The following is a 16058-nucleotide window of genomic DNA, read 5'->3' on the forward strand; positions in this document are numbered from 1 at the left end:
AAGGGCAATGTTGCTTCTTATTAATATAATACATTCAGAGTCACAGCAGTATTTGACCAACCATAAATGATGCTGAATGTGCATGTCGTCATATAATATGAAAGGCTTATTTCAATAGTGGTACAAGTCCATTACCTCCACTTTTCTGTCTATAATGCTTCTGAAATTAGTGATCCAAACAAACATAAATAAAGGTTCATCTCTAGCAAGAAGCCATATGCTTGAATATTTCTGGTATCTCAACTGCAGATTTTTCAGCGCTCATTTAACTTTACGACTCTGTATCTCAAAATGAACAAAAATGGACTTGTACCACTATTGAAATAAGCCCTTCATATGCACACACAGCACATCGATCTCGTGAGGCACAAGGCTCTCATAACGAGGTACGTACGTCGGTCAACAGATGACACTAGGAAAAGTATGTTAACTGCGCTTTTTAGTTGCTACTTGCGACTCTTAGTTGCGATTTGTCACAGAAATCGCAGTTTGACTCGGTAGCGAACAGCGTATTATGAACTTTGCTCAACAGATGGGATTGCTAACTGCGCTTTCTAGTTGCTACTTGCGACTCTTAGTTGCGATTTGTCACGGAAATCGCAGTTGGACTCAATAGTGTATCGCAGAGATGGGCGTAGTACGAACTTTGAACCACAGATGGCACTGTTAACCGCGCTTTCTAGTTGCTACTTGCGACTCTTAGTTGCGACTTGTCACGGAAATCGCAGTTATACTCGATACCGTATCGCAGAGATGGACGTAGTACGATCTTTGGCCAACAGATGGCACTGTTAACTGCGCTTTTTAGTTGCTACTTGCGACTCTTGGTAGCGACTTGTCACGGAAATCGCAGTTGGACTCCATAGCGTACCGCAGAGATGGACGTAGTACGAACTTTGGCCAACAGATGCCACTGTTAACCGCGCTTTTTAGATGCTACTTCCGACTCTTAGTTGCGACTTGTCACTGAAATCGCAGAAAGCAGTGCTAAATTCGACCAATAGATGGCTCACGTCTTTGAATGTGAAATACTTATTGGGACTGCTAACTGTGACTGAAATCGCAGTTAGATTCTGTAAAGTTGCTACTGTGATATCTGTGACTTCTCAGTCACTGTGATTTCTAACAGATGCGCGATTTCCTGCCCACCACTAACGCAGTGCTTCGTTCTGCTACCGCTGAGGTGGAATGGTACAGCAAAAATATCGTGCTTAGGGTATTCGTAGATTTCCGCTCATTACAGCATGAAACAAATAGAAAAAACACACATTAGCACACACATATAAGCTAGTCCTGTCAATAGGTTGCCACTGAATTGCTATTTATTTATTTAATGGGATAATAGTAATTATTAAAAGTTGGCAATTCTATTTAAGCACCTGTTTTTTTTTTTTACTCTTTCGATTGTTGCGAGTCAGCGGTAGTGCAATGCTGCTCGCTTTGGAGAACACACATTTTATAAGAATTATTTGGTCCAGGAAACACTTTTGCGATCACGGTTGCGATTTAGACGGTATTGGCGTAATTGTAGTGATTAAAAGTTATCGTTTCCGAAAGACGCAGGTTCGATTAAAGCTGTGTGCACTTTTGCGCGTATAATGAAAATATTCATAAAACGTCGCGTAACAAAAAGAAACATGCGAATCACAACCATGATCAAACGAAGAAAATATATGACAACATAAATGTTCTTCGCTGTTATTCAGGACAGGCTCAGATTAGACCTTTTTTAGTTATAGCAAATGATAAGACGTTACACTTGGGAGATATTTGTTTTGAATAACTTGTATTTACCTTCTCTCTCTGTCTCCTTTTTACAGCCATTATACCTTCACATCGATTAAGGAACTTTTCCTTCTCCACCGACCAGTACGAGAACAAAATTCAGACTCAACAAAATGTCTTACATCGAATTATTAGATGCTTAACCTTTAACAATCATATATAGTTTCGTAGTACAAACAATGCTAATTTATTCCGTGCACTAGAAAGTCTTTGATACACTGAGCACAAAAATGAAAATAATAAATTTATAATTACATTTTTAATATCATGAATTCTTCTTTAAATCGTGGAAATAATGTTTGACGTCGTCGTAATATTAATTTTCATCGTTGTAGCACTACAGTAGTTCAGCACACGTGTTTTGACCAAACACCAGCTCCCTATGAGATGTATCCGTCGGAGCAGTTCTGCTGCGTCTTCGGCGAAATCTACGTGTAAATTCGCAGAGAAGATTTTACCTGGCTCTATTTTAATAAAGTCCTTTTGGAACAAAACAACTATTAGAATCGACATATAGTGGTTTCTGGGGATAGTCTTCTCTGTATATTACATGCTTTTCCGGGTTTAATTTGATACCAAATGTCACTATACTGAAGAGTCACTGGACAGCTGAATCTCCAGATACCTGAGCAGCGGTGGGTTACCTAAAATGCTATTTGCTTCTGTCACTCTGGTGGGTGATTGGCAACCAATAGCGAATCGGTAGCTTATACCTTGGAGCAGCGTTCTGCTGCAGCAACGCATTGGTGTCACAAGGCGGTTCTCCTGTAGTCACTTGTTTATACTGATGGAGCGGGGGACTTGTGGAGATGGTGGCTGACAAAAACACATGGCCCTTGGAATCGAATCGCTAGCAATCAGGTCTCAGTGAACCTCTTTTCGAGGGGACTCTGGAATCGTAGCTGCATGAAGGTAAACGGACATTGGTGGAAACTGATTGAGGTTTTACCTCTTGTCTCGTTATCGAGGCTTCGTTCTTCGCTGGCAGCATCCATTCAAAAGCTATTGAAAAGTATAAAGGGCGGTCAAATATATTCCGTCTGATTGCGATGCTGCAGCAACTCAGGGATGGTGTGTCATTCAGTCTTTTGACTGTTTTAATGCGGCTTGCCACGTATTCTTCTCCTGTGCCAATTTCTTCATCTCAGAGCAGCATTTGTAATCTCAGTTATATTATCCATACATTCCAGCCGGTCTTCCTCTACTGTTCTTACCCTCTACAACTCTCTCTACTACCATGGAAATTATTCCCTAATGTTTAACAAATGTCTTGTTATCCTGTTGCTTCTTTTGGTCAGTACTTTTCATACGTTCCTTTCCTCTCCAATTCTGCGCAGAACCTTCTCACCGTTTCAGTTCCCCCAACCGCCTGTAGCACCACATCTCAAATGCTTCGATTCTCTTCTGTTCCGGATTCCACACAGTCAATAGTTAAGTACCATACAATGCTCTCCTCCCAACATACATTCTCACAAATTTCTTCCCCAAATTAAGGCCTATGTTTGATACTAGTAGACTTCTCTTGACTAGGAATGCCCTTTTTTCCCAGTGTTAGTCTACTTTTTGTGGCCTCCTTGGTCCGTCCGTCACGGGTTATTTTGCTGCCTAGGTACCAGAATCTTCTAACTTCATTTATTTTGTTATCACCAATCCTGACGTTACATTTTTCACTATTCTCATTTCTGCTACTTTTCATTATTTTCGTCTTTGTTAGATTTACTCTCAATCCATATTCTTTACTTATACACCTTTCGTTCCATTCAGCGGATCCTGTAATTCTTCTCCACTTCCACTGAGGACAGCGATCTCATCAGTGAATCTTGTCACTGATATTCTTTCACCTTGAATCTTAAGCTAGCCTTCAATCTTTATTTTTTTCCATCAATGCTTCTTCGATGTAGAGATTGAACACTATGTCCCTGTCTTTCGCCCTTTTCAATCCGAGCATTTCGTTCTTGATCTTCCAAATTCCCTCTAGAATCTTGTACCTGTCGTACGTTCCCTTCTCTCCCGACAGCTTACCCCATTTTCCTCAGAATTTTGAACATCATGCCGCAGTTTTCATTGTCCAACGATTTTCCATGTCGACAGATCCTATGAATGTTTTTGAGTTTTCTTTAGTATTGTTTCCATTATCAAGCAGAACTGTCTCTTTCGTGCCTTTACCTTTTCTAAAGCCAAACTGATCGTCACCTAGCACGTCCTCAATTTTCTTTTCCATTCTTCAGTATATTCAGGAATTTGGATGGGCGAGCTGTTAAACTGAATGAGCGATAATTCTCCCACTTGTCAGCTACGTATATAAGTCTTCGCAATAATGTGGATGACATTTTTCTGAGAGCCAGGCAGTATGGTACTGTACACACCAACGTGAACAGTCGTTTTGTTGCCACTTCCTCCCCCCCCCCCCCAATGATTCTAGGAATTCTTATAGAATGTTACCTATCCCTTCCGCCTTATCTGATCTTAAGTCCTCCAAAGTACGAGGGTCAGTCAAAAAGTAATGCCTCCTATTTTTTTTCTACGTTTAATTGTCAGGAAATTTAAATGCAATTACATAGGTTGAAAACCACAACATTGAGGATCATTTTGTCATTTTTCAATGTAATCTCCGCCCATCTCTACAGTTTTGGTCCATCTTTGAACAAGGGCATGTATCCCAGCACGGTAAAAATCACAGCTCTGCTTCCTAAGCCATTGACGCACGGATGTTTTGACGGCCTCCTCATCTTCAAAATGAATCCCACGATGAGCTTCTTTTAGTGGCCCGAACAGATGGAAGTCTGATGGTGCCAGGTCAGGGCTGTATGGGGGATGAGGCAAAACTTCCCATCCAATTTTGACAATCTCGTCAGAGGTGTGACGACTGGTGTGTGGTCTTGCATTGTCATGCAAAAGAAGAACATCTGCCATTGATTTTGTTGGGCGAACTCGCTGAAGACGTGCTTTAAGTTTTTTGAGGGTTGTGACGTATTGAACAGAATTTATTGTGCATCCCTGCTCCAAAAAATCAACCAGAATCACACCCTCTGTATCCCAGAAAACTGTTGCCATAACTTTCCCTGCCGATCGCACAGTTTTGAATTTTTTCTTCCTCGGCGAGCTTGTGTGACGCCACTCCATTGACTGCCTCCTTGATTCGGGTTCAAAAAAATGCACCCATGTTTCGTCCCCGGTCACAATTTTTTTCAGAAACTCATCTCCCTCCAAACGGAAGCGCTGCAAGTGTTGGGAGGCTATTGTTTTCCTTGCCTCTTTATTCTGATCGGTTAACATTCTTGGAACCCACCGTGCACAAACTTTTGAGTACCCCAATTGTTTAATAATCGTGATCACACTGCCTTTACTAAGAGAAATAATGCGACACACTTCATCTGCAGTCACCCGACGGTCACCACGAATGATGTCATCAACTTGCTGAATGTTGTGTGGAGTCACTGCACTCACCGGCCTGCCGCTCCGCTTTTCGTCAGTCAACGGTGTTTGCCCTTCAGCTTCCTTACAACGACGAACCCATCGTCTAACAGTGCTGACATCCACTGTCACAACACCATACACCTTCTTCAGTCTTTCATGAATGCGTATGGGCGTTTCACCTTCTGCATTCAAGAATTCATTCACACAACGCTGTCTCAAACGAACATCGATGTCGGCCATCTTACAAACTTCTGCTGTGCTGCCACCTGTTGACACAGAAAGTTACTACTGCAGTGGATTGCAGAAGAAGGTTTGAGGAATGGCGCCAAATTCAAATTTTTCACTTAACTTAATTTCTTTAAGTAGAAAAAAAATGGGAGGCATTACTTTTTGACCGACCCTCGTACTTTTAAATTCAGATTCCAATACTGCATCCCCTATCTCTTCTGTCGAGTTCTGCTTCTTGTTCTATAACATCAGACAAGTCTTTCCCATCAAAGTGGCTTTCGGTGTACTTTTTCCACCTATCCACATCCTCCTCGGCATTTAACAGTGGAAATCCCATTAATCTCATAATGTTACCCCCCTTCCTTTTAATTTCATCGATGGTTTTCTTGAATTTCCTATATGCTTAGTCAGTCTTTCCAACAATAATTTCTTTTTCAATTTTTATGTAGCTATTTCGCCTTAACCCCTATGCACTTTCTGTTTATTTAAATCCTAAGTGACTTGTGTTTTTGTATTGCTCAATTTCCCGAAACATTTTTGTACTTCCTTCTATCACTGATCAGCTGAAGTATTTCTCCCGTTACCCGTGGTTTCTTGGCGGTTACCTTCCTCGTATCTACGTTCTTTTTTTTTCAGCATCTCTGAGTGCCCGTTTTAGAGATGTCCAGTCCTCTTCATCTCAACTACCTACTGAGCTATCCCTTATCGTAGTATCTTTAGCCGCCGAGAACTTCTTTGCGCATTGATTCTTCCTGACTATTTTCTTAAAATATCACCTACTCTTCATCATTACTAAATTGTGGTTTGAATCTATATCTGGTCATGGCTACGGCTTACAGTCTGGCTGAGTCTTTGCAATTCCCTCTTCAGATTTTCTTTTTTCTCTACCGCATTCAAACTTATGACACTCCACGCCCCTAACCTTATCCTTTCGTTAGTTATCCGAGTGGGGGACTGCTGTGGAATCTTTTGCCAATGGAGAGACTATCATGACACTTTTTCAGTTACAAGGCACATGTCCCGTGGATACACGTTATGTGTTTTTAATGCAGTGGTTTACGTTGCCTTCTGCATCATCATGAAGTTGATCATTGATGGTTCTTCCGCCTTTAGGGGCAGCTTCCCAACCCCAGGACAAGAGGGTGCCCCCAACCTCTGTCCTCTCTTCCGCCCTCTTTGACAAGGCTGTTGACAGAATGAGGGTAACTTCTTATGTCGGAACTCTTCGGCTACCAAAGCTGATTATTTTTGTTCAAAACTTAAACGGTGTTGTGATTCGAACACAGGATCGCAGACGTTTTCATTACTAATCAAAGACTCTTATTACTAGACCACGGGTGTGTAAGCACCGAAATCTTCGCAAGGGATTAGAGAGGCTTTCGAACGAAAGCTTTTTGATCGCCCCTTTCATTAGCCACCTGCTGTTGGCTACACAGACCGTCGGCAAGCTGCAGCCATCCTGTCTGTTCATGCGGCCAAAACATAGGTATTTATAGTTGTTTTTAGTTTCAGAATGATGCGGCTTAATATTCAAAATCATTTTACTCTAACTGATACTGACCGTCAAAGCTTACGTATTTATAAGCCTCGCACTTGTTAATAGCCATATAAGAACATTAACTACAGCGCAAAATAGTGACCACCTTGTAAATAACTGATTCCTGTAATGTATTTCTTGTTTGCCTAACATGAAGCTAAACAAATAATAACTGTTGTCGTTCCTGAGCCACGAACGTATTATTATTACTATTATTGTTGTTTTTAATATCTTCTTAGAGATATAGTCTGCCTACGCTACTAAATAAAGGGCTGTTTCTGTTTGTGTCATCCTTGTTTCGCTTCCATTTATTTACTCAGTTACCTGTATTAGATTCCATTGTTCCCTTACAGCTAGCTAATGAACAGCATTTAATTTACTGTTTAATTCCACCTACGCCTTTTTTATGATCTAACTAGACAGGGAACCCGATTCCGCTCAGGAAGTTGATATGATATTGTATGGTAGTTGGAATAAAAGTATAAACTTTACTGTATGGGAGGTATAAAAATGTATTGTAAAACCAATACTAACTTTACAATATTTATTTATAGACAACAGTTTTCACTTTGTTATCCGGGCTAGATACGTACAAACTTTTCGTATTTCCTACTTGAGACCAAGCTACATATAGGAGACCGTGAGATAAGCAGGAGTCTTTGAGGTTAATGCCGCCATATTTTGAAGTTTGTCTAGTGCTGGTTTGGATATATGAATCAGTTAATTGTGTAGGGTCCTGTGTACATCTTTGACTAATTCTCGTCTCAGTCCATTGATATTTCCGCGTCTTTGATCATTTCTGATGAAATATACTTGCAGAAATTTATGCTCCTCCTGGCCAATGGTAACAATGACCCCTGTTGTGATAGATTTGTCCTTGAATGGAAAAAACATAATCGATTTCATCTGTGTTAGTGTGGATGAAATCGATACCGAAACAAGTCGTTTGGAAGCAGCCATTGTACGCTTTTATATTTTGTAGAAAGTGTGTTGATTCTGGAGTTTCCCCGGTCATGTAATGTAAACATTCCTGCGGAGGTGCTGCCAGTGGTGGTAATCGATTTTTTCCAAATGGTTCAAATGGCTCTGAGCACTATGGGACTTAACATCTATGGTCATCAGTCCCCTAGAACTTAGAACTACTTAAACCTAACTAACCTAAGGACATCACACACATCCATTCCCGAGGCACGAATTTTTCCACTCATACAACAGAATCCTCGTGTTCCTCTACTGAATTTTTTCACGTTTATAACTTGTCAGATGTTATCCATTTTTCCGATTACGGCTTGTTTGTGTCTGTTATATTCTTTCGTCGGGTCGTAGTGGATTGCTTCATTTGTTAGGATGTACTACTTACTTGTCCTCGTCTGTACTTCTCGTAGGGTGATATTTCCGTGGCTGGCTTGAGTTCATAGTCGTTTATTTTAGGGCTACGTCGCTATTCTTGATTCTTCAAACAGTTCATGTCGTTGATTTTCGGTTTCTCTGATTCTCACGGCGCTCATTCTCGTTCGTTTGGAACTTAAACGTGCGTCCAGCTCTTCACGTCTTTCGTTTCTTTACTGTTCTTCTTGTTTTCACCGTTTCGATTGAGAACTGGCAAGATCTCCACATTTTTTAAGATTGGGCATTGTCTAAAATATAAATCAAATCAACCTTTCATTAACAAATACACTAAGTACACTTTCCACACTTTCACACATTATTTTCAATTTATATTCAGTCACTGTATCACTGCACGATTAAGGGATCTGACATTCCACGCTCTGATCCGTAAAACGCCAGTTTTCTTTCTCCTGATAATGACGTCCTCTTGAGTAGTCCCCGTCCGGAGATCCGAATGGGGGACTATTTTACCTCCGGAATATTTTACCCAAGAGGACGCCATCATCATTTAACCATACAGTAAAGCTGCATGCCCTCGGGAAAAATTACGGCTGTAGTTTCCCCTTGCTTTCAGCCGTTCGCAGTACCGGCACAGCAAGGCCGTTTTGGTTAGTGTTACAAGGCCAGATCAGTCAATCATCCAGACTGTTGACCCTGCAACTACTGAAAAGGCTGCTGCCCCTCTTCAGGAACCACGCGTTTGTCTGGCCTCTCAACAGATACCCCTCCGTTGTGGTTGCACCTACGGTATGGCTATCTGTATCGCTGAGGCATGCAAGCCTCCCCACCAACGGCAAGGTCCATGGTTCACGGGGGGAGGATATATATATAAGAAACCTATTCCTGATGTTATTCAATCTGTATATCTAGCAAGTAGTAAAGGAAACAAGTATATACAAGAAACCTATTTCCGACGCTATTCAATCTGTATATTAATCAAGTAGTAACCGAAACAAAAACAAAATCTGCAGTAGGAATTGAAGTTCAGGGGGATGAGATAAGAACTTTGAGGTTTGCCGATGACATTGTAATTCTGTCAGAGACAGCAAAGGACTTGGAAGAGCAGTTGAGCGAAATGGACAGGAGGATATTAGATGAACATCAACAAAAGAAGAAGGGGCTAATGGAATGTAGTTGAATTAAATCAGGTGATGCTCGGTGGATTAGATTAGGAAACGAGACACTTAAAGTAGTAAATGAGTTTTGCTATTTGGGAAGCAAAATAAGTGACGATGGTCGAAGTAGGAAAGGTATAAAATGTAGACTAACAATGGCAAGAAAAGCGTTTCTAAAAATGAGGTACTGGTTAACATCAAGTATAGATTTTAGTGTCAGGAAGTCCTCTCTTACAGTATTTGTATGGAGTGTAGCCATTTATGGAAGTGAAACATGGACGATGAACAGTAGAAACAAGAAGAGAATAGTAGGTTTTGAAATGTGGTACTACAGAAAAATGTTGAAGATTAGATGGGTAGATCACGTAACTAATGAGGAGGTACTGAGTAGAATTGGGGAGAAGAGAAATTTGTGGTACAACCTGACTAAAACAAGGGATCAGTTGATAGGACGCATTCTGAGGGATCAAGGGGTCACAGATCTAGTACTGGAGGGAAGTGTGGGGGGCAAAAGTCGTAGAGGGAGACCATGAGATGAATGCAATAAGTAGATTCAGAGAGATGTAGGTTGCAGTAGTTACTCGCAGATGAACAGGCTTGCAGATTTTGGAGTAGCGTGGAGAGTAGCATCAAACCAGTCTTTGGACTGAAGACCACAACAGCAACAACATTGGTTATTCTCGCATATGTCAGCCTGGAACTGTAGTTCGCTGTTCTGGGAGCACCACGTTGTCCGATTTCTGGCGACTGGAGAAAATTTGTATTAAAGTCTTCACTTATAATGGGTATTTTTTGTATAAAACGTGTTAACTGAGCGGTTTAATGTTGGCAAGTTTGCCAACGGTCGGTACGTGTTTTCTGGGTCTGCTTCCGTTTGTGTTGTGATGTCTATGTGCAGATTAAGTTCGTTTTCTTGTTATGTAGTTTCCTGTTCCTAATATAGATAGATGTGCCAGTGGTGGGTTGGTTTCTATTTAATCTTATTATATTCTACACTTCGGTCATTTATTAATTTCTTGTTCATTGAAGGGTAGGTTGGTTGGTTAATTGGGGGAGGCCATCGGTCATCGGTAATAACGGAGCCGTTATAGGATCAGTTTGTTGTTCTTCTGTCTGTCTGTCCGACTATTAAGAACCATTTTTCTCAGGAAGGAGAAGACGCATCAAGTTGAAATTTATTTCACATACTAAGGTCTATGGCCTATTGACGATACAAAATATTTAAACTTCTACGTCGATGCAACCAAAAGATACGGCCATTAATGAAACATATTTTGAGTCTAGGAGCCCGCTCATCAAAACCTGTAAGGTAATTCCTGCTGACCTGTAATTATGAAATTTGGCAGGGAACGAGGATCCACAATACAAGTAAAGGAAAAGATCAGAAAATTGTTATTTTTTAGCTATGTCACGTTAAGAAAATTGTTTTGTCATCTGTTGTCAGACTGACTGTCTGTCTGTCCGTCCGTTAAGACCCCTTTTTCTCAGGAACAGGTAGACGTATGATGTCGAAAATTATGTTACATACTAACGTCTACGGTCCCTTCGTAGTGTGAGTCTCCTAAGATTCAAGTCAGGACGGTCAAAAGATGGGCCAATTTCTGCACATATTTTCGTGTCTCGTCATTACTAATATAGATAATAGGCTGAAATAATCGAAATTCTCTATTTCCGGGATGGGTGAATTACCTGTCTACAAAATTAAGCTTTCATCGAACCCTCGGTGCGCGAATGCTACTCGCACTTACCGGACTTTTTTTATTATTATTTGCTGCATTTGTATATTGTTACTCTGTTTCTGTTTTATGCGAGTTTAATATCTATGTTTTATGTCAAACAATTTTATTTGTAAGTTCTTTTTCGTAGTTTCCACATTTAGTATGTATACAACAAAGATTTATTACAGGCCAATGAAGATACTTCATAGACAAGGCAGGCGAAGCGTGTGTGGCATAAGAGCAAACAGCCTATAATTTCGTTGCTTAGATGGGTCACATCTCCGAGAAAATAATATTAATAGTGATACCAATAGCAATAATAACAATAAAGTAATGTTTTTATTAGGTACATGTTACGGGTACTCAAAGCAACACCAGAGAAAAAGGCTAAGTAATGTTTCCTTTCAATAAGGTGGCCTGAGGTTTCCATTAAGGACTTATCGAGAGCGGCTCTGAGCTCGGGTGCTGGGTCTGGGGGTGTTGCCGCCCCATGAATAAGACAGCGGCGGGCGCGGTGCGTCCACATCGACCTCTGCTGATCGGTATGCGGCCGGCGTCGGAGTGCTGCCTGGGACCTCCCGGGGCCTCCGGGGGCAGCGCAGTTAATTCGGAGGCGGCGGAGGCGCAGGAGGCGGAGGCTGCAGCGGTGGCACGGGTCGAGAAACGGGTGGCGGCGGCGGCGGCGGGCGTGGCGTCGGTGGCGAGCGGCCATTAGCGAATAGGGAGCGCTGCAGAATTCCCGTGTTGTGTATTGGTACGGGGGAGGGGCCGCCACCTGAGTCCATCGCTCACCCCCAACGCGTCCCTCTCTCATTGCTGAGTGGCGCACGGCAATCTTCGTAATTCGTTGCCATCTGGAGTTTCTTCTCCCCGCGACCGTTTACGGGCGACCCGATGGCGCCGACGCGAGTTGCCGCAGGCGATGACCACACTGCCGCCTCGTACAGCCTGCAGGTGCTGCCTTAGCACGGGTCCAGGCGGGACAATAGCTCTTCGTTAACGATAGTTACCTGTCCGGGGGTTACAACGAAATTTTCTGCAGCCTGCAATCACTTGTCCATACCACCGTAAACACCAGTTGTCCTGTGAGTTCGTGTCCTTTCGCAAGCATTTGCGTGAAGTGTAGCTTGTGTCCATGGCAGAATTTTATAGCGATTTAATAGAACTCCTTTTTTATTTTAGCAAAATTACTTTTTTCTAAGGGTAAACATAATGCAATAATTGTGAAGTGTGCCATTGGTGATGAGGAAAAGAGTCTTATTTGTGAAATATCAATGGATAATATTTTATATTTGGAGGAGTTTTTGGAGGAAAAAAATGGTTCAAATGGCTCTGACCACTATGGGACTCAACTTCTAAGGTCATCAGTCCCCTAGAACTTAGAACTACTTAAACCTAACTAACCTAAGGACATCACATACATCCATGCCCGAGGCAGGATTCGAACCTGCGATCGTAGCGGTCACGCGGTTCCAGACTGTAGCGCCTAGAACCGCACGGCCACCCCGGCCGGCAGTTTTTGGAGGAGTAAGCTTTCTTTTGTCACTTCCTTCGTCACCTTTCTTCCTGTTACTCATGATCTGTTAAGATGTTATTGTGGTGTCACCGCCAGACACCACACTTGCTAGGTGGTAGCTTTAAATCGGCCGCGGTCCATTAGTACATGTCGGACCCGCGTGTCGCCACTGTCAGGATCGCAGACCGAGCGCCACCACACGGCAGGTCTCGAGAGACTGACTAGCACTCGCCCCAGTTGTACGACGACTTTGCTAGCGACTACACTGACGAAGCCTTCTCTCATTTGCCGAGAGACCGTTAGAATAGCCTTCAGCTAAGTTAATGGTTACGACCTAGCAAGGCGCCATTAGTAACTTCATGTATCTACAGAGTCTCATTTGTATCATCAAGAGCGATGTACAACTATGATGGATTAAAGTTAAGTATTACAGCAGCTACGTACTTTTCTTTATAGCATTCATTACGTATCCTGTTTCAGACCTCTCTCTAGCCTACGTGAGATTAACGCGTGCCTTTCGGCTACTTCAGTGTGGCGTAGCTGTCTTGTTACGCCACAACAGTTATAAGTTCCTGTAACTAACACTAATTAATTATTGTCGTGCACGCATTGTCTCCTGTTCTTTTACTTGATACCACTAATCTCATTAATAATTTTTGACGGGTTACTAAGTTTATTGAGTCGGTATTGTATGAACGGAAACAACCAGTTGGGGTGGTGTCTGTGTAGCCGTCATTGTGGCCATTTCATCGAACTGTAGTTCAAATGACTCTGAGCACTATGGGACTTAACTTCTGAGTTCATCAGTCCCCTAGAACTTAGAACTACTTAAACCTTACTAACCTACAGACATCACACACGTCCATGCCCGAGGCAGGATATGAACCTGCGACCGTAGTGGTTGTGCGGTTCCAGACTGTAGCGCCTAGAACCGCTTGGCCACACCGGCCGGCGAACTGTAGTAATTGCTTCGAATCTGCATCTTATTTAATTAATGAAATCCGATTTTCCTGTGCGACTAAAATTGTTGCACTTGAGCTATTCCGAACATTCACGGTCACAGAAATACAAAGCCAAGCCAGTTACTTGATGGCAATATTCTAGGTCTCGAAAAACTCCAATCTGTAGATTTTTCGTCAGTTTAGTTCACCACTAATACTAACACTACAACTCGCTACAGCACGCCAAGGTAACGATTACTATTTTACTTTACATGTATTACTCTGCAAAGGGAGCTGAAGACCACGCGAGGGTGGTAGCCAGATCCTTTTTACGCCCGAGATAGAACGAGATGCGTAACAGTCCCCCACCCCAGTCGCTTAAATCATAAGGACATTTCAGAAATAACACAATCTTTTCCAAGACAGAAGCGAAATTAGGTGGGCAAATCTACGTCTGTTGTCGAAAATGGTATTCTCCCTCCATACTCAACTTCAAATAAGAACACATGGTAATTCTGATTCAGAGGAGGTGATCACTAACAAACAAAATAACCATTACACAAACAAAATTGTCATCAGTTCACTTTGGACGAGTTCACTGCGTAATTAATTAGTTATCCCAGAAGTGGTGCTCATTATTTAGGCACACGAACACGTTTAGTCTTGGGTAAAAGGACCACGAACACAAAAAAAAAAAACGAAAATGTTGCTGTTCGAGTCAAAATTAAGTTTCCCTGATTTGAGGAAACATACTTCATTCCAAATTTTTAAAGGTATGGAAATACTATTACTGCTACTGGGATTACTATGACTAATAACACGTAGAAGACAACGCAGAAGATGTCGTCACACAACAACGTTGACCCGTATAATTTTGGAATGCGTATCTTGACCAATACTGAGAAAATAAGCTTCGTGAATAACACATGAAGTACTTCTGCACTTATAATGGTAATGCAGCTGCGAAATACTGTATGCCAAGCCACGACAAGTGAAGTTAATCGCTAAATCTCGGTACAGTCTGTGCATAATTACTTTGTCAAATGGAAAAGATACCTTTACGTCTTAAGTAATGTCTCTTTTTTATTGTATTATGTTTAATAAAAATGTGAACTGCTGAGAGAAGTCTTCTTCCTTCTTCTTGTTCCAACCATCATCGGAAAATATCATACACTGAATAGCACCGTAATTTTCTTTTGAAATAATACCCAGGACTGCGTGAAATATGTCCTCATTAAGCAGTTCTAAACTTATCAGTATAGTTTACTAACAATTAATGTTTTTGCATATTCTTTCAGCCTGTAAGTACGTTGGAAGAGGATGATTTGGTATACAATTATTGCACACTATCAGTACACTATCGTATACGCACTTCAACGTTTACAGGTCGAGGCTGGAATCTAATTTCTTTAATGAAGTCCGATTATTATTGTTATCATCTGCAAATCGCTTCTGTGCACTGAAACGTAATATTAATACGGTCTTGTGTGACCAACCTTCCCCCTTAATAGCGTCGATTTCTGACATTGAACTATCCACAGGCAGGCATGCACGAGGGAAAACATTTTAGTTAAAACGCCATGCAACATACTTAAATTAGGTATCTACATTTTTATTAATTGTCCTCTTGCTGCAGTAATACAATACGGGTTGCCTTATCGCACTTATTTGAGATCATTATAGTCAAACTTCAAATTCTTAAAATTAATATGAACAGTTTTTTTCCACCATTATACAAGGTCAGTTCAATAAAAGGCAAATAAACAAAATATAATTCTAAAAAGTGAAGGAATTGTGCTAGGTTAACTGTCATAAAAATTTTCGTTTAAATTAATGTTGCTACATCCGAAATAAAGACTGAAGGTCATTAACAAAAATGGTCCAAATGGCTCTAAGCACTGTGGGACTTAACATCTGAGGTCATCAGTCCCCTAGACCTAGAACAACTAAAACCTAACTAACCTAAGGACATCACACACAGGCAGGATTCGAACCTGCGACCATAGCAGCAGCGCGGTTCCGGACCTAAGCGCCTAGAAGAGCTCGGCTAAAGCGGCCGTCTGGTCATTATGAAAGACGTTGAGTGTTAAGTTAGCTCAGTGAGTAAGAAAGTTATTTTTAAATTGGTATTGCAAAGAAATTTAATGACCCATTTACTCAGGATGTGTCGCAGTTCCTATTACAGGCTTCTTGGCGCTGTAGAGGAGACTTACCTGTTAGTAGCTACAGATATGCCAAGGAATTCACCTCCGGAAATGTACCACTTGAAAATAAAACAAGTTTGAAAACCGAAATACTTTAAAATCATCCGTATCACGGCTCACATATCGCTTAGGCAACGAGCTGTAATGTGTGCTCTACAGGAGTCCATGGCATGAGCGGTGTTACGAGCACTCCTCCTTCGGTTGTCCT

Source organism: Schistocerca nitens, chromosome 8 (genome assembly GCF_023898315.1).
Source record: "Schistocerca nitens isolate TAMUIC-IGC-003100 chromosome 8, iqSchNite1.1, whole genome shotgun sequence".
In the NCBI taxonomy this organism is placed as follows: domain Eukaryota; kingdom Metazoa; phylum Arthropoda; class Insecta; order Orthoptera; family Acrididae; genus Schistocerca; species Schistocerca nitens.